We start from the raw sequence: 17,362 nt of genomic DNA on the forward strand, positions 1-17,362 counted from the left end.
TCTTTGTTTTTATCTTTGCTTGTTGGTTGTCATTAGTTATTTGTTTAAAAGGGTCATTCCCCAGGGGGAAGGAAGGAGGAGGAAAAGGATAGAAGGGAGAGAGGAGCGGCCTTTTTGAAAACGATTATTGTGGTGCGTGCACTTCGCCGTAATGCATCGCGGTTTGGCATTACTTTCGATTTTTTTTTTCGTTTTTTTTTTGCGGGAGAGCTTTTGTTCGTCTCCCATTGTCTCTCTGCTTTTGCGAGGTAATTGGAGACGCTTGTGGTGCAAGTTGAAAGGAAAAAAAAAGAAGCCGAGGAGATGACTTAATGAAGCTTCGATTCTAAAGATGTACTGGCCTTTCGTTGAACGGTCTACGGCGGCAGCCAAATCGTTTTCGGTGGGCTCAGGTGTTCTTTTCAACAGGTGCTCGAGTGTCGTGAAGATGTGAAACGTCAGCTTGACGTCGTATTTCGCGATTACATTTGAGGTACTCCTCTCTTGTTTCGTAGGCACACTTATTTGTACGGGCGCACGACCAGCACTCTTGGGAAAAGTTTTTCAATATCCAAATGTTTTAAGGTGCTGTTATGGAAATAGTGGCGGTAATGGCCCATTCTTCTGATGAAGAGCAAAAACTTGCTTTGAAATCTTTTCCATCGCTCGCATCTAGCAGAGAAAACTGCCATAGAAAACTATTGGGAACGTTTTTGCCAATAGCGAAAACGTTAGTGTCAAAAACAGTTTCAAGATCTACGGATATAATGATTGTTGTTCTTGAAATCTTACAATGCATGCAAAAAATAATGCATTCGTATGCTGCTTTTTGCTGAAAAATGCTTGTTTGTTTGTTTTTCAGAATTGTTGTGTATGAAAAATAGATATATGCATTCTCACCCGCCTTACTCTTGGACAATGGCTGCTCTAAATTGTTCCTTGCTCACAGTTCGATTAAAAACTTGAATAAGAATTGAAATAAAAAATAAAACGCTTAACTGCTTCAATAGGCCATGTAACGAAAGATATCCCACACCGGTAGTTTTCTGTGTTGCCGAATTCTGCTCAGTGTCACCGTATTCGGTTCGCTGAGCAGTGGAGACCCACTTTACCGGTTTGTATTGGCACAAAAATGAACAAGCGTTTAAGCGACCTGTACGATGTGCTAATGCTTCAAGAAGCAGCGAAATTGTTGAATTCAGTTATGCAACAACGACGTATGACGGACACGAAGTCCCCAAAATAGGGAACGCGTACCCGAAAAAGAATCGCAGCCTAATTTGCCGCACTTATTTCCTTCGAAGTGACGTAAGGTTGAAGTACCGCTATTTTTTACATCCAAGTCTGTGCCCTGAATCTTAGCCTACGCTTTAAAGAGAACGCAGTAAAAAGGGAGTAACCTGCCTTCTAGAGCACTTTCTTTTATAAAAAGTAGTGCGCTAGAGGGCGCTAAGGGTCAGGCTACTTCATTTTTAGTCACATATAGGTGTATTCGTATTTAGAGTTAAACAAGCGCCACAGGCAGGCGAAATGCAAACGCGACCATGTACGGATATTTCGATCCGTGAGAAAGAACCCTCTCCGGAGAAAATTACTCCAGATCCCGCAGCCCAGAGCTTCCTTTTCATCGCCCTACGATTTCAACTTAATTCTCTCAGTAAATTTCCTTTTCAAATTTTCTTCTTTCAGTACCGATAGCCTCTTTGAGTACGCTCCACAGAAGCTCCTTATTCACGTTCTCGTACTCACCGCTTAAGTTCGGGAAGGCTAAATAAAGAGACCTGCTCTTCACCCTAACTATTTCTATACATTATGTAAGCACCAACAGCTGTCACCTATGTGCCTGCCGCTTCTGAACTTGTTCCGAAGTTCCCACACAATTCTATTAGTTTCTGTGCCTGCATTTTTAATTTTCCTGTTTCCATTGTCAGCTCATAAGCAACCGACGTTATTGTAATCGATCTGAAGAATTCTAGACTGGTCTTATCTCGTTTTCGTTTATAGATAAAATTCATTCTACCCTGTCGCCAGCTGTACAGAATTTGCTTATGTCAGTGATATGACTGTTTCCAATGGGCTTCTAACAATTTATTTATTTATTTCATAAATACTGCCCACGACCCTTTCGCGGTCAAGGCAGGAGCGTACATAGTTAAAAAAAAATTACAAAGTAGTAACAACAAAATAACAAAATGATACTTCCATACTGCTTGGTCTAAGTTCATTAATTACCTTGACTGAAATTTTGTCTCAAATTTTTCTTAGCGGATGGCGCAGTGGTTCAGCAACGCCACCTGTCATTGCAGCACCAAACCATGAGGCCGCGGTCTGCCAACGCCTCATGCCGCCCGGGCTAAGCGCGTCTGAACAACGCTAAGTGGAACAAGAGAGCGGATCGTACAGAGGGAAAAACTTTGCCCAGAAAAAATATGCCCAGGCTTAGCTTGGTTAAGCCAAGAATGCGTTGCATATTGCGCGGTCTTTTTACGCGAGGTATTGCTTGGCGGCACTCCATTTTCTCAGCAGCTTTTCCTCCGTGACGTATGGATGGATGGATGGATGGAGAGGAGCGCCCCCTTTGAAACGGGGCGGTGGCAACCGCCACCATGCTCAGGCGTCGTTTTTTTTTTCTTTTTTTTCACGTGGTTTGGTGACGTCACGTCACGTGGTTTGGTGGCTGCCCGGCCGCTCCCAAGGGCTGAACTGAGTGATTGCAATATGATACGCATAAAAGAACTCGACGCTAGGTGATCAGAAGACGTTGCCTCGAGATGACCTCGGTGGATCGCTCGAGGCCTCGGGGTTGAACAATCAGGTTCTGTCAGAGCAGCGCTACATCCCAGTGCTAAAAAGTACTGAGTTGCAGCTTTGGTTTAGGTAGATGGAGAGGGCAAGCCCATAGGATGTGAGCTTTATCGGCGCGTTTGCGGCAGAGGACGCAGTCGGGACTACAGCTATCTACCGGGAAACAAGGCGGCATACATATTGGGCCGACGTAGGGAGAGACAGCGTTTGAAGCTGGTGCCAAATGACCATTTCAGATTTTGAGAGACATTTATGACCCGGTGGAAACCGGAGTACTTTTATCGGTAATGCGTTGTGATGGCGTGGTAGCAGACCAACCGGTCCTACGTGGGAAATACTGCGTGGGAGTCGGCCAGCGGCCGTGCTCGATCGGTGAGACCTCGAGAACGTCACGTGCAGCTCTGTTTTCTGGTGCATGTCCGGTGTGAGCGGGGATCGAGGTGGTGTAAATGGTGCGACTGTTTATTAGGCCTGTCCGAAGGATGAAAAGAGCAGTGGCTGAAACCCGCCGTTGTAAAAGCAACGTACTGCATACTCAGAGTCACTAAAAATACTGGTACACGATGTGAAAGCTATGGCCATGGCTGTCGCACATTCCCCTGCCTCTTCCGAGGTGGGAATATGAACTACTAAGGACGCAGGAAGGAAGACAGTAGGTGACACAGCTGCCGTCGCAAAAGCTGTCTGCTGGGTATATTTTACAAAACTTCTGAGTATATTCACAGGAGCTACAGATGAGATAGAATGAGCTACAGATGATACCAACTTAACAACTTAAGATTTGGCTATTACCATTATTGGAGTATACGTGTGAGGTGGGTGATAACTTTATTCAAACACACGTATAACTAGAGCCTTTTGTCTATTGTCGCTATCGCAGAAAAGATTCAGAAACGCCACATCACAGCGAACTTGCTCAGTGTTCAGCAGAGAGAAAAACAAAAAAGAGTGAGTGTTTTCTATGGCATCATAAATTGGTTTACCGGGGTTTAACGTCCCGAAGCGACTCAGGCTATGAGGGACGCCGTAGTGGAGGGCTCCGGAAATTTCGACCACCTGGGGTTCTTTAACGTGCACTGGCATCGCACAGTACACGGGCCTCTGGAATTTCGCCTCCATCGAAATTCAGCCGCCGCGGCCGGGATCGAACCTGCGTCTTTCGGGCCAGCAGCCGAGCGCCGTAACCACTGAGCCACCGCGGCGGGTGCTCGGAGGGTTCGTATGAGATCAGCTTCCTTCATCCCTGTATGACGGTTGGCGATACGTTTGATGAAGCTAAGTGTTTGTGAGATGGTGTTGGTGAGTTTTGCTAACGGTGTGAAATTCTTTTCATTACTTTGAATGAAGAGATCCAAAACACTCATGGTCAAAACTTTTCGGGATAAGCGCTCCTCGTGTGCAGCTAGTCAGGTGATAGTCAGGTACCAGGTAACGTCACACGGTGGTCCAGTATTTGGATTATTGCGCCCAATGTGGAGAAGTTCCTACCTTTGTGCAGAGCATGATAAACAAGCGGCGTTTACATGATCCCTAGTGACCTCTATCGCTTGCCATCGACAGCGCAGGCGCGTCTCTATTGTGATTTAGGGTTGTTGTTCACACTAGTTGTTTAAATTTTGCTGTGGTTTAGCTCTGGTTAACCCTAGTTGAAGTGCGAAAGCAATTGAGCGCGTTGTCTCCTCTTCGCTTCGTTCTTTCGTTGTTGCCTCTCTTTCGCGCTCTCCATAACGACTAGAATCCACTGAGGCGAAAAGCATATATATATATATATATATATATATATATATATATATATATATATATATATATATATATATATATATATATATAGGTTTGGTTTATTAGGGTTTAACGTCCCAAAGCAACTGAGGCTATGAGAGACGCCGTAGTGAAGGGCTCCCGAAATTTCGACCACCTGGGGTTCTTTAACGTGCACTGACATCGCACAGCACACGGGCCTCTAGAATTTAGCCTTCAAGAAATTCAGCCGCCGCGGCCGGGATCGAACCCGCGTCTTTCGGGTCAGTAGCCGAGCGCCGTAACTACTGAGCCACGTTGTTGTTGTGTCTGAGAGAAGGACGAAAAGGAAATTGCACGGGCCTGCTACTGGCTCGAGCCAAGCCACCACCGCTGCCACGTGCAGATAGAGGAGAGTTAAAAGATCAGAGGAAGGAGAGAGAGGAAAGGAAAGACGCGCGTCGCAGCAACAACTGCGTCCGCCGGAGCGGACGCTGCTCAAAAAACAGATAAGCGGCCGAAGCGAGAACAGATACTGCGGCGGGGCTGTATATATATATATATATATATATATATATATATATATATATATATATATATATATATATATATATATATATATATATATATATATATATACCCCGCGAGGCGACACCTCCTCTCCCTCTACCCCAGCGGAGCACACCTGCTGGAGCGAGAAGCGACGGCAGCGGCGTCGACGGCGGCGCCATCTATTGGAGCATGGCTGCGGCGTTGCTAGGCAACGGCGGCTCAAGGTCGTTCGTAGGTCACGGCTACGGCTGAAGTGCGACCACGCGACGAGCCGATCTAGCTGGCGTAGTGTTGCTTTCGCAAAAAAATTGCTTGCGACCCCTAGCGACAACCGCTACAACGTCTGGGTGCGCAGCCGAACAATCGCAGCGCCTTGTAGGCAGCAAACGAGTTCTCGTCGCAATACATACGGCAGCGACACCTGAAGTTCATGAAAGGACTCAAGGAGCCACGGCCTGCAGTTGGACTAGGTGGAAGCGGCAGTCCTACGGCCGACTAAGCGTTAGGCCCTTAAACGTCTTACGGCTTATCACGAACGCGCGGCCGAAGGCTGCGCGAATTCTCAGTAAGGCGATGCCTTACATTGAAGCGTCGTATGAAAAACGCGGTAGGAACGGGAGCGATGCAGAACAAGCGGCCGCTCTATGCACCTTCAGCGAGAGTTCTCGGCTCTGGAAATGACTTTAGAGGCCCAGGCAGAGGTTCAGAGCACTGCAGGAAAGTCACAGCAGGATGGCACGCGAAGCAGGATAAGAGCGTCATTTGCGTCAACCACAAATGTGGGGCATGATATGCGTTCATTCGGCGCTCCTTTGAGGCGCATTCTCAAACTTCGCTGTGGCGTCTGGTTTGAACCCACTGTAGTAGCTAGCCACGACGAGTCTAGAAATGTCACTGGCTTTTAGTACGAGTCAACACGTCAGTTTTGGACATGTTATTCTATCGCGATGAAGCGTTTTTACGTTTGGTGCGTGGCCGAACGTGTTCTCTTCCTGTCTTACCTTCGCCGCTGTCGGCAACGCCGTATATTATTTATTTTTCACAATACTGCAGACCCTCATTTGGGTCCAGGCAGGGAGGGCAGAAAAACACATTCACACAACAATGTAGCACATATACAATCTAAAATAGCGAACGCATTGCGTGGCACATCAGTGGCGTTCGTCTGACAAGACAGATCCACAGCCAGTCCAACACTAGCCATATAACAATCCATACATTGGTCAAAATTATTCCGGAAGCCTCCACTACGGCTCCTCTTTCTCTCTTTCTTCTTTCACTCCTTCCTTTATCTCTTCCCTTACGGCATGGTTCAGGTGTCCACCGAGATAAATGAGACAATTATTTCCTTTCCTCATAAACTAATTTTCCAATTTCAAACTGGCGAAACGGTCATTTCTTGGCAAAAAAAAAACTCAAATAGAAAACAAGAATTACATAAACAAAAATGTAAAACGAACAAGATGGGAAAAATTTAAAGTACCCAACATAAATAAAGATAATAATAACAAATAATAAAAATAAAACAAAAGCAATGACAAAAAAAAACCGAAAAAGATTGCATGGAGAAAGCGAGGTCAGGGAAAGGCTTTCGCATTTCCGTTCTTAAGCAGACATGTGCAATCTTGCAATTTTTTTCACTACCTTTGATGCCAAAGATAGCGGCGTCCGATGTTCAGGTAAGAGATCTGCAAATGAATGTTGCATGCTTAACGTCGCTCAAGAGACGTCCTTGCCACTCGACCTTATTCGAAGTGCGTTAAAAAGTTTACAAAACTTTGCGCCAATTACTGGATCTGCTCCAGGGCGGCATTATTACGTGCCCATCGCGCCGTCATTGACAACTGCGCCAGTCTTGCACGCGGACGCGGTCTAGCGTCTCCGCAAAAATACTTAGAAAGGCAGCGTTCTTTTCACTGTGAGCCACAACGTCTCGCAGCAAAGGTCATAAGTGACGCTTATCTGGGGTTGTCACTGCAAAGGACTGCGAAGTCGACCCGCCTACCCCGAGCTTGAATCTCCAGGACAAGCATGTATCTTTAACACTGCGTGGCATACATACGTGACGCATTTTCTTTGTGTGGGGCTCTCAAGGACCTAGTAATCGCAAGGGAGACACCGGGCTGTCTAGAGGCATCTGCAGTCATTCTCACCATAGCTGTTCAACTTTTGAAGCGAAAAGCTTCACTATGCGGGTCAGAGCCGAGCTTCGCGTGAGCCTAACTGGTGAGCTATGCGCATGCGCGAAACCGAGTGACGTCACGCGCCGCGCAGGTGCTCGCTCCTCGCCGCTGCCGCAGCCGTCGCCGCCGCCGACTCCATCGCCTGACCTTTCGGCGCAGCCGCGCGCTACTGCGCATGTGCGTCGCCTCCTCGCTGTCGCTACAACTGCGCGCTTCGCCTCCTCTCCCACCGTTTGACCTTTAGTTGCAGCCGCGTGTTGCCCGCCTCCACAGTGTAAGAATATACTTGCACCGTGCCCGCCTCCCAGCCGGCAACCCTCCTCTCCGCATACCGGCGGCCAGTTTTAACCGCGTCGATTTCCGTCTCCTCCTCCGCCTCCGTACAGGCAGTGCGTGGACGGCCGTCAAACCAAGCATAACTGAAGCTTTTCGCCTGTATATCCAGGCTTAACCAGAGCTAAGCCACTGCCTATTTTATTACAGAGCAGCATTATGCATACGCTGCCTCCACAGCAGTGTATGCCGCCTTTGAATTCGCCCTCTGCAATGATATTTAACCAAACCAAACCAAACTTTCCCGCTACATGACGGATGACGCTTCAGCTAATCACCAGGGGGATCAATTTGCCACTACGTAACAATACCTTTCAAATGCGCAGTCAGAAAATAAACTGGACAATGACTGCGTTAACAAGTTAGTCATTCGTCATCACCGTCATCGCCACCCCAAGCGCAGCTGATTTCCCCGCGAAGAAAAAAAAACTACGCAGAATGTCTACTGCATTCGAACAGATTTGTGCTTCGTAGGAGACGATGAAGAGCGGGCATTGCAATGGTACGGAGCGTCCGCGCTATGCCAGCTGCAAATAGACAAGACGGGGTTGGTACCCATCGGATTAGTGCATACGCCCTAAAAATGCCTCTGCCAGTAATCTTCAACTGCCCTGCCTTGCCACAGCGCCTGTATCTCAACAAACTTTCTAGCCTCTACAGTCACAGCCTGATTGCCAACCCTACTACGTTTTAATTTTTAGTATCCAATATCTCAAGCTCTAAATTTAGCCTATAACTCTTCAAAGTTATAGCACGCCGCACTACATGGCCTGTTCCAGTCTCGTTCCTAGCCGCAGCATCATAGTTGCAGAACCCAAGCTGTTCTATATGAGCCGACTTGGGGCCGGACTTCCGCCCGAAAATGAAAGTTGTCTCTATCTCTCCCATTCCGGCTGCTGAGTTTTGCGAGTGAGTGAGTGAGTGAGTGAGTGAGTGAGTGAGTGAGTGAGTGAGTGAGTGAGTGAGTGAGTGAGTGAGTGAGTGAGTGAGTGAGTGAGTGAGTGAGTGAGTGAGTGAGTGAGTGAGTGAGTGAGTGAGTGAGTGAGGCGGGGTGAGGTGAGTGAGTGACTGTGTCAGAGAGTGAGTGAGTGAGTGAGTGAGTGAGTGAGTGAGTGAGTGAGTGAGTGAGTGAGTGAGTGAGTGAGTGAGTGAGTGAGTGAGTGAGTGAGTGAGTGAGTGAGTGAGGCGGGGTGAGCTGAGGTGAGTGAGTGACTGTGTCAGAGAGTGAGCGAGTGAGTGAGTGAGCGAGTGAGTGAGTGAGTGAGTGAGTGAGTGAGTGAGTGAGTGAGTGAGTGAGTGAGTGAGTGAGTGAGTGAGGCGGGGTGAGGTGAGTGAGTGACTGTGTCAGAGAGTGAGTGAGTGAGTGAGTGAGTGAGTGAGTGAGTGAGTGAGTGAGTGAGTGAGTGAGTGAGTGAGTGAGTGAGTGAGTGAGTGAGTGAGTGAGTGAGTGAGTGAGTGAGTGAGTGAGTGAGTGAGTGAGTGAGTGAGTGAGTGAGTGAGTGAGTGAGTGAGTGAGTGAGTGAGTGAGTGAGTGAGTGAGTGAGTGAGTGAGTGAGTGAGTGAGTGAGTGAGTGAGTGAGAGAGAGTCCTGTAACGAGTTGTATATCTATGAACGAAGTCAACTTTTTGAACCTGCTTTGAAATGGTGTGCCCCACGTACGGAGTACCCTCTTAAACCGCATAAGGGTGACTTTAAACCGACAAGTCGCCCTCTATATGGCAACATTCTTTCTTCGTTCTGCGTCTTTCGGTTTCGGTAGTGCGGCCAAAGGCAGCGCTCTATCTCGAGGTGGTGAGAGATGACTCCCATCTATATTCTCTTCGCCGATGCTCTCCTTCGACCTTCGTTCTCCTTAAGAAAGACTGATGACCCCTCGCTAAAGAAGACTAACTTGTCCCGCAGGGCTCCAAATAGCGCTAAAAGGACCCCGTCGGCATCTGGAGCCCTCTTTATCTTTCTTCTTCGTCCCTCCAGCTCTCTTTTTAGCCGCAGTATTTGCATTGCCTAGATCAACCATCCGTGAACATTTGAAGCGCAAAATAACGTTCTGGGTTGCTTTTCACCTAATGTATCACTTTATTCTCTTATATACAACACGAGTTTATTCGAGCCGACAAGAAGCGATATTAGCATACGGTTCCAGTTCATTCACTTAACTTATCTCTCCTCTATGTTTTCTCATTCCGCTATGCAATTCAGAGAGAAACCATGTCTACAAATACGGTATGCAATACAGCTTTCTACATGGCCGAATAACTGCAGTCAGCAAAGAATTATATTAATGAGAAACGAGACTTCATTATGCATAGAAGTGAATGTGAACGTCTTTAATCTACGGGTACACGCAAAAAAGGAAATTTTGATGTCCGTCAGCTCGCCCGCATGCCCGGCTGCCTTTGACGTGACTGAAGACGTGAAGGAGACGTCTGAAGACTTTCGGTCTTCAGAGTTCTCTTAATTCTAGCATTCGATATAAATTATCTTCTCTGGTGCCGTAACTTCCCACCATCCAATGGGAATTATCTAATCCGGTGACATCACTTCAAGCCAACAAATGGGTGAATTTTGTGACCGACGACAATTGTTTTTGCTTGATGAGGCCATTACTGTTCGCGTATCACCCTTCTCATGACAGACCTTTTGCAGCTTGCAGAAGCGGTTAATCGCGCATCAAAACTGAGAGTGCGACCACCCTTGCGAATAGACTCTATCAGTATAGACTGAGAGAGAGGAAAAAGATGCCCAGGCTTAGCTTGGCTAAGCCAAGAATGCGTTGCATATTGCGCGGTCTTTTTGCGTGAGGTATTGCTTGGCGGCACTCGATTTTCTCAGCAGCTTTTCGGACGGACGGACGGACGGACGGACGGACGGACGGACGGACGGACGGACGGACGGACGGACGGACGGACGGATGGACGGATGGATGGATGGATGGATGGATGGATGGATGGATGGATGGATGGATGGATGGATGGATGGATGGATGGATGGATGGATGGATGGATGGATGGATGGATGGACGGACGGACGGACGGACGGACGGACGGGCGGACGGACGGGCGGACGGGAGCACCCCCTTTGAAACGGGGCGGTGGCAACCGCCACCATGCTCAGTCGTTTTTTTTGTTTTTTTTCTTTCTTTCTTTTTTTTATTTTTTAAAGTGGTTTGGTGGCGTCACGTCACCACGTGACGTGACGTGACGTCACGTGGTTTGGTGGCTGCTCGGCCGCGCCCAAGGGCTGAACTGAGTGATTGCAATATGCTACGCCTAAAAGAGAGTAAGGGAGGTTAACGAGAAGGGTGTTCCGGTTGGCTGCTCTCCAATGAGGAAGTGGGGAGGGGATGTGAAAAGGAAAGACACGGTTGATGTAAGCACCAAGGACGTCAAAATAAGCGCGTATGAGCGGCAATGTCACAACTTCTCCCGCAAGCATGACGCCCTCAGGAATCGGAACAGCGTTGCCAAAATTTCAGGGCTGACAAATACACCATTTGTCACAGTCCTAGGATTTCGCTCTCCCACATCGATCGAGGGTAGAGCCGATCTAGAGCCTCGCACAGAATGTCGCCTTACAGCTCTTCGCGCGGAGAATGCACAAAGTAGACGTTCTATTGTAAGGAACGGACACAAGAAAATGGAGAACAAATGTAGATCGAAAAGCCGAAACGTCATTAGTGCCTTACAAGGAGGCGCGCTGTACCAGTGTGGGTTTGCTGTACTATTAGTCTCGAAAGCTGAGCTTTTGGTTTACGCGTGGAAACAAGAATCAAGTGTTCCCATTTTCCTGGAGCACAAAAGCAGTGTTCTGGGTTCTGTTTACTATATATACCCGACAAACAAAAAGGCACCTGTAGGGACTGTAGTCTGTAATCAGAAATCTCTTTCCTGCACTGAGGAATCTCTTTCAGCGTGAAGTCAAACATCTGCTTCCCAACGCAAGAAGTCTTGCCAAGCTGAGACGATTGCACTCCCTTGAACATGCCCATTTTCACCCCTAAATCCAACCGACCCGGTTACTCTATGGCACATAGAGGGGGAATTAGTGCAAGTAGTTTCTGGTGTTATCTTCTTGGGATGAAGAATAACAGCACATAGTGATTGTAGCTATGAACTTCAATGATGCTCGATGCATGGGGTAAACGATGTGACAAACCTCGGCAGCATACTGAAAAGTGGAGATATTATATTATCAATAAAATGCGCATGTAAAGCTATGTTTTTAATGGCAATGAATGGCTATGGTGGTTGAATCATAGGCAAAGCCGAGCGCCCGAAAATCAAACTATTTTAATTGTGACACCAGAGAAGACTCCTGGACAGGTGAATAGCAAGCCTCTGCCTCCCGACTTTGGCCGATACTCCAGTGTAGGTATGTGCCATCTTTTTAAAGGCTAACAACAACAACAACAATAGATGAAACCAGTTTGCTCTCCTGGACTGTGGGGAAAGGGATGAGGGGATATTAAGGTGAGGGAAAAGGGGTGATATGAAAAAGCAGAAGGCCAAAAGGCTTCGGCAAAGTCACAGCCTGTCGTACAGGCCCGACAACCTTAAGAACCACTGTTGGGACTGGCAGGCCCTCACCGCCAATGACTGCCGCGGCCAGTGTACAAGAACCTTGAACTCCGTTAGCGGCCGTGAATCGACGTGTTCCAGCGCACGGCATAGAGAATGTCTCTCATAACTGTACGCTGCGCATTCACAAAGAATACGAGATATGGTCACATCGCGCCCACAGATGTCACTGAGTCTCATGTAATGCAAGGAGGTCAAATCATTGCATCCTAAAGGAACTCGACCCTGAGTGTTTCTTAGAAGACCAGTGATGAAGCCGAAGCTTCAATACTTGGTCACGTATGGAGAGGGTGGGATTCATTCGAATACGCCTAGATGGTGAGAAACATGGAAGGCAGCAGGAGACGGGGAATACAGTGATTGAGATGAGTAGACAGTGACATGGAAGCAACCAACATGAGCCCGAGAAAGCTTCGAGTGATAATGGAATAGAGAGGGGCCTGAGGTTGCGAAGTGTCGCAGGTGGCTGCGCGTCTAAACCAAAACAACACGAATACGCGTACGCATGCGCAAATCAAGAGCGTATACTGAAATCTACCACGGAGAAAAAAAAATTAAAATAATATAGTGAAAGTCACTTACGCTCAAGTTTTGGTACTTACCGCTGTCTTAATCTTGATTTAAAAAAAAAAAAACAAGCCTTACCCACCGATAGGCGGCGCCAAGTGCATTCGTAGATACAAGTTTCTGCAGAAGACAGCCCAGCGCGAATGCCACAATTTGCCGCAAGAACGAGTCGTCCCAGCTGCGTGACGTTCGAAAGCGGGCAGGAAGGGAAAACTTTATTTACACTAATGGTTTTTTCTGCGGTTTGGGGGCATCTTCAGAGACGTCTTGGTTCTACCCCCAGGAGCCTTCTCTGTCGAAGTCGTCCGCCTCTAATCAGTGGTCGGTTGCCCTCAGTCCAGGGCTCCGCTGGCCACTGCCGCCCGTTGAGCTCGCTGTACCAGACCTTGTTGGTCTTCGCAGCGGTCGCTGGACAGCAGAGTCTCCCACTGCTCCGCACTCGGGTTTTGTATTTTGGGGACCACGTCTATGTTTTGACAGGCCCATGTGATGTGGTATAGTGTAGATTTTTCGTCGCACCAGGGACATTTGTTCGTGTATATCGTAGGGTGCATTTTGTTTAGTATATGTAGGTTTGGGAAAGAGCCTGTTTGTAATTGTCTCCAAGTGACAGCTTCCTCTCTGCTGAGAGATTTGTGCGGTGGGGGATATCGCATTCTTCTGCCTCTATAGTTTTGTAGTATGGCCGAATATTCCCTGGGTGCTGGCGCGAGTTCGGCGGTCTCGTCGGATGCTCGGAAAGTAATGTATCCTCGAGCTATCCTGTCGGCCTCTTCGTTCCCTGCCACCCCCGTGTGCCCCGGTACCCACACAATTTTGTGTGGGATCTTGTCGTTTTGTTCTTCCTGGTTTTTAATTCTGTCGCTCGCTACGAGGAGTATACGGAGCGCGTGACGACCTATCCTGCCATTCATGTAATTTCGGCAGGCTGTTTGAGAGTCCGTGAGTATTGTTAGTGACCGCCCGGTTCTATAGCCCTCCGCCACCGCTAGAGCAACGGCTACTTCCTCGGACTCTGCGGCTGTGCAGTCTCGCACAGACGCGATGGCCATTTCGCGTAGAGAGGAATCGACCACCGCCGCTACAGCGATTTTGGTATCTCCTCTTCTCCAAGACGCGTCTGTATACACGGTCGTGGCTTGAGGAGCGTATGTTTTCTCAATGAATTCGGCCCTCGCTTCTCTTCTGCCTCGATGAAGGTTGGGATCCATGTTTTTTGGTATTGGAGCTACCTTGAGGGTCTTGCGAAGCTCGTCGGGGATCGTTGCCGTCCTCGACATTTCTCGCATCTGCTCGCGGTATCCGAGCCTCTGCAGGAGCGCTCTTCCTGTCGTTGTTTGCAACAGCCTGAGTTTTTGCGACTCAAGCTGCGCCTCTCGTAGCTCCTCAAAGGTGTTGTGTAATCCCAGGGCCATGAGTTTTTCTGTAGACGTGTTGCGTGGTAGTCGGAGCGCTGTCTTATACGCTTTGCGTAGCAGGGCATCCGCTTGTTGTATTTCATTTTTGTTGAGGCACTGGTAGGGTAGGCTGTACGTGATTCGACTAACTACTAGGCTTCTGACTAGTTTTAGTGTGTCTTCTTCACGCATGCCATGTCGCCTGTTGGTGATGCGGGTGATCATGCGTGCGACTTGTAGCGTTGTTGCTTTCAGCAGGGTAAAAGTGTGAGTACTGCGCTGGTTGGATTGAACCCACATGCCCAAAATTCTTATTGTTGTCTTTTCGGGTATGGGCGTCCCATCTAGGTAGACGTTGAGTTTTAGGTCCTCGTTGGTTGGGACGGTCCGGTTTTGCTTGCCTCTCCAGACTCTCAGCAGTTCCGATTTCTCGGTCGAGCATGCGAGTCCTCTTTCTGCGAGGTATTGCTCTACACAAGAGGCCGCTTGCTGTAGCCTTTCTTCCTTCTCTCCGAGACAGCCCGTGTTTGTCCAGACTGTTATATCGTCAGCATACATTGCATGCCTGATGCCTTCGATGTTCTGTAGTTTTCGAGCTAGGCCTATCATAGCTATGTTGAAGAGTAGGGGTGAGATAACTGACCCTTGGGGTGTTCCTTTGTTTGGAGTGCGAATTTTTTCCGATCGAAGGTCTCCTATGCCGATGGTGGCAGTTCTATCGGACAGGAAGGCTTTGACGAAGCCGTGGATTCTGCGTCCGCAATCCAGGTTGTCTAGGCCCGTAAGGATCGCTTCGTGGCTGACGTTATCGAATGCCCCCTTGATGTCCAGGGCCATTATGACATTTTCTCCCGTCCGAGGTACGTTTCGCAGGACATCTTCTTGTATTTGGAGGAGAACGTCCTGCGTCGAGAGCTTCGCTCTGAAGCCGAACATGGTATGTGGTACACAGTCGTTGTCTTCCATGTAATTTTGCAGTCTGAAAGTTACAACCCGTTCGTAAAGCTTGCCAAGGCACGACGTGAGTGATATAGGCCTGAGGTTTTAAATTTGTAGCTTTTTACCAGGTTTAGGTATCATTATTACTTCGGCGTGTTTGAGAAAAATGTTTTGGCGATCACAATCCGCGATACCAAGGAACGTATCGAGGAGCCGAAAACGAGAAACTCGACCGCCCCATAACTGTGGAAGAGGTTGACTCGAAAGCGGGCAGGAAAATTTTCGGACAGCATATGTAAGAGTGATAGGTAGAAGAACTTACAAAAGAGAAATAAGACGGGTCCATCTCGGTCGTGGTGCATACGGAGTCGTATAGGCTCCAATAGATGCTTGACGTATGGGTATTCGGGATTAATAAGTGTTCTAGGTTACTGCCACCGGGTGATACTATGCCGCTAAAATGCTCTTGCATGTGTCAGTGAAATTACCAAATCATGTGACGACGACACAGAGGTTTATCAAAATTAGTTCCGACGCCACTCCTGATAACAGCTTAAGCTTTCAAGATCCGTAATTTCAGATGTTTTTAGGTTATTAGTTTAAAACCTTAGGGCCTCCGAACACGCGACTGAAAGCACACATTATGTCTCAAGAGAAAAGAAGCTTAATGTTTGTGTTGCCTATAAAATTGGCGCGGTTTCTCAGCGAAAATCATCATTACGGTAGGTTCTTCCCCAACAGGGCAAGGTAAGTGGCTTCCTAATAGTTTACCCATCCTACGGCGCTATCCAGCTAGCACTAGTAGTGATGAGATAAATTTGAGCCATGAATGTTTCCACCAGAGTGCTCAGGTAAAATGAGGTTAAGAAAGAATTTCCTTCTATTTCTGTTCTGATGCCCTATAACATCACGTGGTATAAAACACGGGTCCACTAAAAAGAAAAGTTCAACTCCAATGGCCATCCAACCAATCGCGAATGGCACCCCGTTTTCCACACAAACACACACGCACACACACATCTTCAGCCAACCATTACAGCATGGTGCGTAGGTCACCGTTACAGTCTTTAAATGTAAAACCACGAGGATCCCCGTAAGGATAAAACCGATGAAAACTATACAAGGAATATAACCAGAAATAAATCGCAAAACCCGCCCTGTCTGGTCAGTAGACGTTCGGCTTTGCGCGTGGCGTTGAAAACACTGTCACTGTATATATGCAGACACGGTTGTCTCGGTCGCATTCTTTGTGCTGTTCCTCACAGGACAAAACACTACGATAGCTACGTCCTTCCCTTGACAACCAACCGCGCAGCTCCTGGAAGTCGGCAGCAGAATGAGCAGAAAAACTGGACGGCGGAGCCAACTAAAGGGGATGCGTTTCGTTCGTCGCGAAGCCAGCATGCTGGAATGGGCCCGAAACACGCTACGTTGAAGCGGCGCCATTCATGTTCCGTTTATTCCGGAATTTCCTCGCTGAATATCTTCCACTTTTTCCTGTGTCCTTTTCACCGCGTCCTTTATATATGGTCTGCGAGGCCGTCTGTTTCGATTCAAAGCCGTCTGCGATGGGAATGTAGGGTTCGTCTGCTTTCCTCGGCTTTCGGGCTTTTGCTCTCCCTCTCTGGCGTTGTCAAAGTTGCCGTCGGTGTTTCGTTGATAGTCAAGGACGGTTAGCAGTGACGCGAACAATATGCCTTTGAAAAACGCTGCATAAACGGACGGCATATACACTACGGCGTATCATGTCACGTCGGTATACAGGGTTGGTGTTTATAGCGGGCTGTCCCGGTTCCTTTCCTTTTTTTTTTTTCTTAGGGGAGCCCACGTCTATTACGTTTCATTTCTCTAAACTCGGCGCCGATGGTTGGCTGGAGCCAAATGCCTGAATACATCGTGAACAGAGCTTTCTTCTCTTTTATGTATGCTGGAAATATCGCGTGGTTCCGCGTGTAATGTTTCCCCTGAGCTCATTGTACACACAATGAAAACAGCGACGTTATAGTCAACGCCTTTATAGCACCACCGGTCACCATTCTCTTCGCACTAACTACTCACTCTAATCGTTTTATTTTTTATTTTTTTTTTTCAGATTGCTGTTCAGTTTTCTCACAAGGGCGTCGCCGCCCTTTTGTTCTCAGTAAGATTCGACAGCTCGACCTTTTTTGACTCCTTTGACCATTGTGCGACCATAAATGACCCTGTCATTGCTGAGTAATGTAATCCTTCAACGCGTTTCACGCCATTTTTATTAAGACTCGTGACGATGGTGGTGACGCAGACAGTCCCGGG

At 47.9% G+C, this 17,362-nt stretch overlaps 1 protein-coding gene across 7 annotated transcripts in view; it reads left to right on the plus strand.

The window, feature by feature from the left end:
• Window positions 1–17,362, plus strand: part of LOC149335886 (uncharacterized) — a 279,896-nt gene that overhangs the window by 180,757 nt on the left and 81,777 nt on the right. Inside the window, exon 1 of one of the 7 annotated variants that reach the window (XM_089552427.1) lies at window positions 6,724–6,752. The exons of the other annotated variants lie outside the window; for them this stretch is intronic. The gene's annotated coding sequence lies outside the window, so the exon portion shown is untranslated. Of the gene's footprint in view, window positions 1–6,723; window positions 6,753–17,362 lie in introns of those variants that run through there. 7 annotated transcript variants of the gene reach the window in all.

This window comes from Amblyomma mixtum, chromosome 7 (genome assembly GCF_055824585.1).
Source record: "Amblyomma mixtum isolate Tamu chromosome 7, ASM5582458v1, whole genome shotgun sequence".
NCBI lineage: Eukaryota > Metazoa > Arthropoda > Arachnida > Ixodida > Ixodidae > Amblyomma > Amblyomma mixtum.